The sequence below is a fragment of the Apis dorsata genome, unplaced genomic scaffold (genome assembly GCF_000469605.1).
Source record: "Apis dorsata unplaced genomic scaffold, Apis dorsata 1.3 scaffold_142, whole genome shotgun sequence".
NCBI lineage: Eukaryota > Metazoa > Arthropoda > Insecta > Hymenoptera > Apidae > Apis > Apis dorsata.
The window spans coordinates 36,304-41,951 of NW_006263433.1; the positions used below are offsets into that span (position 1 = coordinate 36,304).

The window sequence follows — 5,648 nt, forward strand, 5'->3', positions numbered from 1 at the left end:
TAAAAAAAAGAAAAGAAAAGAAAAGAAAAGAAAAGAAAAGAAAAAAAAAAACATGGGTAACATAATAAAGCGAAGCGTTCCCCGGTGGACTTCATCAAAGATTCAACCGGTTGCACAAAGGGAGCCACTGGACGAGTCCAGAAAATTTTCAACCCGGCGTTCACTCGGCCGAGCGTTCATGAAATGAAAATTGGCCGGGCGAAACACGGGAAAATTCCGCGAGTCGGCCGACAACACACTTCGAATAGAATTTTCCAAAATTATATCATTATCCCCGCCCCTTTCGGCTAGGCGAAGCCACGTATAAAATTAACGAGGATATTTTCCGCGTTAGAGGGCACGAGGGTACGTTTCGAAAACGTGTTTCTAAAAACACTGCGATTCGCTCATTCGTTCATTCGCCGATAAAATTACAAATATAGCTTCTACCATTTCGAAAGTCCCACAAATTTATCGAACAAAAAGAATTGTGAGAATTCCTCCAAAAATATTCCTCTAACGTTGCTTAATAATAAATATTCTTTTCTTTTTATTTCCCTTTATCAAAATACGACTCTTCTCGAGCTAGGATGCTCGAAATGATTCCTTCGAAACCATTTTACACGCCATATAAAAATACACAATAACGATAAAACGAGAGATCGATGGAGTGTCTCGGCAGCCATTTTGGTCCCCTGAAACGCGGCAACCGGACTCGACTCGACTTTAACGCGCGACGCATGGACCGCTGGTAAAACTACCACCGGCGAACGTGCCGAAAGGAAACACACGTCGAGAAGGATGGCTTTTCCTCTTTTTCACGACGCGCGTTAACAGATAGCATAAAGATTACTAATGGAATCCGTACGAGCGTGTAAAAGTTGTTCGCTATCTATCTGCCGACCAACTCGCTCGCCAACCGTTCCTGGAAGCCCTGCATCGAAGAGAGAGAGAGAGAGAGAGAGGAGGCAAACGCATTAGCGAGTTTGCACGTATACGTTGCCCGTGTCGGATATACACGCGTTTCAGCCGGATAGGAAGCGGGTGATCGGAGAATGCCCACGGGAGTCGTTTCGAGAGTCTCTTCGCCACGGTCCTTTTACATTCTTATTCCACGTGTCTATCTCTTACTCTCCGTTGTTCTCCGTTGTACGCCTCCATTCGTCTGGAACGTTTTACGCGCCCTGCTATACGTTTACATACGTTCGAAACGTGTGCAAATGGCGGACGTGAGGCGAGGCGGCGGCCACAGGGGTACGCTTCCCGTTCGCGCAACACGACTCTTGAAAATTTTACTCTTGGTTTCCGGGAAAGGAGGAGATACGTGGCTCCTTCCTCTTTCCTCGAGAAGGAAGAGGAACAACTTCGATGGCACCGCTGGAGAAATAAAGTTGTGTAAGTGTATGTGTGTGTTTGTGTGTGTGAGTGTACAGAGGTCCGTTCGAATTCCGCGTCTGCGACGTTTTAATAAATTAGGAAACCTTCGGCCGCCTCTCTCTCCCCGGATAGCCGAACCGGGAATCGTTTATGGCGCGCTTTCGAAATGAATTCGTTATTTTCCGTATCTCCTCCCTCCGCTTGCGACCTTTTCGACCAATCGCGCGAACCAGGTGAATTTTACATAGGACGGTTTGTCCGTAGTGTCGTCAATTTTTCAACAACTCCCAACTTTTACCCTACTGGGATGGGGAGGATTCTGGAGACGCGGCTTGCGAGGCCAGGTATCGAGAAACGAGGGATGAGAAGGAAGAGGAAGAAAGGAGGAGATTACTTTTAATACACGTTGCTTTTGAGTAATTACCTCGGTGAGAGAGGCAATTAAGACACTTGTTCACCTATGTGTTAATTTAATCGTGTTCGTTCTTTCGTTGCTTTCGAGTCGGTTCTCGAAGAGTTTTCGAATCTTTAAATAAATTTTAATCCGGTATTATTGTTCGGGGATGAATGTCTATTGTTATCATTTAGGAATAGAGTTGGGGGTTGAAGAAGTAACTGATTAAACATTTCGAATAATAATGAATAATATTTACTCGCTATTGTAATTGATCTGCTTTTTATATTACGAACGATGAATTGTTGAAGTTTATCCGCAACTTCGATTATTAAATTTTGCTTGTCGGTGTTTAGGGGTGAAAGGATTTCGAAGAAAATTTGTAGAAATTCGTTACTTAGAATTTTGATAGAGATTGTCAGTTCGGAATCGGCAAGTTTTGAGGAACAGATTGAATTTGCTTTTACGTATCTAGCAGAACTCGTACTTTGAAGATCTGTTTGAAACTCAAATTTATTATGTATAACACACGTGCTTTTAGTCGAGCTTGAAACATTCAAGTAGTTTGACATTCCGCCACGGTTAAATCGTTTTCTATTTTTTTTTACGGAATATCGAATAACGATTCTTTCACTGTGATGACAATAAATTGTTCGACAGAGTCAGAATAAGTTAAATTCGTAAAATTAGGATTAATTAAGATACATCTCTAATAATCAATTACCTTTAAAACATTTTTTGGATCTTTTTACTAACACATTTTCCTCTTTTCGATAATTACAATTTTAAAATTTGTCCAATTATCAATGACGAATATATAGAAAAATATAGTTAAATTAGTATTTTTCAAATCGAATTAATTTAAATTTAACAATCCACGTTTCATCTCCTCTCACAATTAACGATCAAGTGGTTCGAATTAGTACGTGACAAAATGATCTAATCGTCCGTGAAGTTGGAAAATTCCACAATTTTCTTCGATAAAAACGGAGAAACTTGGTCGTACGGCTCTTTAAATACCCTACTGCCCTTTCTTCCCTCCGATCGATTTCTTCTCTATCGTTCAAACATGACGTGACCATTGTTGTGGCTCGATGGTTATAGCCCGGTCTTTTCTTCTCTCCCTTTAATTAAGTCGCTGTCCAAGGATAGTTCGAAAATGAAAAAGGCTCACTATGATCGACCAAATGAAGTTCATTACATCTATGTTCATCAAACATTGGAGTGGAAATCTTCTAAGACGATTCTTCGACTTTTGAATTTGATTTCTTCTTCAATTTGATTCTTCCTTTTGATCGATTAGAATCAAGTAGAATGCTAATGAAATCGATTTTAGAGAAAGTTAACAATCCAGTAAAATATATATCCTCCTAGTTAAACTTAAAAACTTAATTAATTTTCTTAATTCCTTTTTCTCAAAACCATAAACTCGACCCATTTTCTTTTATTAAAGTATACACATTTACGTCCACGTTATTCGCGCAATCTGAACGATCCCATCCAATTCCAAAAACCAATAATACGTCCTCTATAAATTCGAATATTGAAATAGCATCCGCCTAATGTCGAATATTTCCTTCGAAGAAAGCAAACCGAATGGAGCAAAAGTGGCGTTTGATCGTGGAAGGGGGAATGGGATAATAAACGGAGAAGGAGGAAAGAGGGGAAGGAGGCGCGCGCGTTTCAAAAAACACGCGAATACGTAACCGGCGAATCTTTAATCGCGATTTCGATCTTAGACAATATGAGTTCCGATATCGAATTCGAGCGATTCCTTCTTAAACATACAACACGCTCGAGATTTCAATAAAACGGTACGAAAGAAGGAGACGGCGAGCGAGAGAGAGAGAGAGAGAGAGAGAGAGAGAGAGACAGAGAAGCATAGGAGCCAGACGACTATTTTCAAGAAAGTTGAATAGAAAGGAAGAGAGAGAGAGAGAGAGAGAGAGAGAACGAGAAGCCAAGCTCCTTTGTAGCGGACCGTGTGTACCCCGTTATGGAATTCCTTCCTCTTTTGATATCATATTGCATTCATCTCGTCACGATAAGCCTCGAATAAGAGGTAGCATAAAAAGTGGCTCAACGTAAGCCGGATAGAAGTGACAGAACGCGGGGCCAGAAAACACGGCTTTTCTCTCCTTTTCTTCGCCCACATATATATATATATGTATATATATATATCCATCCAACCGGGTTCCCCAACGTGGAAAAAAGAGGTTTCCAACGTGTACTTGTCAAATAGAGATAAGCTTTCATAGTAAGAAGCAAATATACCGGCCTAATAAGCCTTCTCACAATTCGAAAACGAACCGGCGCGAGGAAGCTAGGAGGCGCTCGTGTGCCTCGTCCAATGTAAATACGTCTAACTTTCAGAGATATCCTCGATTACACCGTATGATATTCGATACTATACGTAAAAGTTCTTTTTTTTTTTTTTTAATCCTCTTTTGTCCCGTACAATCTAACTTATGTTCTTTTTTTTTTTTTTACAGATTTAACTTATATCGTTATATACGAAAGTGGATGGAACCTAACCTATAAACTACTCGATGAAGTAAGCGGTTTTTCGCTCCTTTTCTTCGTTTATCTCGACTCGAGGTTTCTCGTGAAAAAAAAAAAAAAAAAAAAGAGAAGATGGTTTCGTCAAATGGAGACAGCTTCAAGAAGCAAATATACCATTGCAATGAGCGTTCTCTCCAATTCAAACGAACTGTCTCTGCACGGCGCTAGGAGGCGTTCGTGTCTCCTCGAGTGTGCTCCGCATACGTACGCCTATTCCGGAGATATTCTCGATTATATCGCGGTATTCAACCGCAAAAAAGTTTCCCTTCCTTTTAATCCCCCTCCACGCAGCAGTAATACGCGTTTACGTTTCTTTCTCTTTTTCATTTCCCCTTCCCCCTTTGCCTTTTTGGCGAAAAGTGGTCCCCCGAATTTATATCGTTCGTTCCAAGAGCGGATCCTAACCTATAAAACTCTGTCGAGCGAAATAGAAGTGTGCATCCCGCGGAATAAACGCGTTTCTCCCTTCCCACCAGATGGGTATAAGGACCTTACAATATCCAATTCTGAAGGGGGGATGGGGGCGGCTGTGGCGAAAATTGTTTCGGAACGGGTCCACGGAGAGGAACGAATGCTCGTCGCCAGATATCGTAATGACGGTGGCCGTGAATGCAGCGGCAGGAAGTCGCTATTGACGGCCATACGGAAAAAGTAAACGAAACGAGATACCTCTCTCCCTCTCTCTCTCTCTCTCTCTCTCTCTCTCTCTTTGTACGTGGAACCGTGGAGATTCGAGGGAAAAGGGAGAACAGATAGAGAAAAAGTAGGGAAAGGTGAAACAGAGGGAGAGTGGGTATGGATTGAATAGAGAGGTTGGAGAGATGGAGAGATAGAGAGAGGAGAAAAGGAGGGCAGCGGATGATAACGGGGAAGAGAGTTTTCGAAGGGTGCGGAGGTGGCATAAAAGCGAGTAGTGGAAATCCGGACTGGCTGAAAGGAGCGATGCGGGATTACGAAAGGATTTATTTGAGATTTTCTGCTGCCGCCGCTGCTTGCTACTGTCGGCGACGCTGGCGCTGCTGGTACTGCAACATCTCGACTTGGATCGGTGTACAAATAACAAAAAAAAGGGGAGGGGAAGAGGAAGGAGAAGGAGAAAGAGAGAGAGAGAGAGAGGAAGGGAGGGAGAAAGAAAGAATCCCCCCACCCAAGAGGGGATATAAAAAAGGATAAGTTGGTGGCAGTGAGAGGAATGGCGATACCTAAATCATACGGACGCGGCGTATCGAGAAATGTCGTTTTGTCTGAATCGGGACCCCGTTTTCTTGTTACGACCCTCTGCCAGACCTTGCTTATAAATTAACCGAGATCTGGCGAAATATATATATATATATAT

The 5,648-nt window shown here is 42.1% G+C and overlaps 1 protein-coding gene across 1 annotated transcript in view; it reads right to left on the reverse strand.

Moving 5' to 3' along the window:
- The window catches only part of LOC102675814 (protein muscleblind-like), a 360,083-nt gene that overhangs the window by 1,346 nt on the left and 353,089 nt on the right, over positions 1-5,648 (reverse strand). The window lies entirely within an intron of this gene.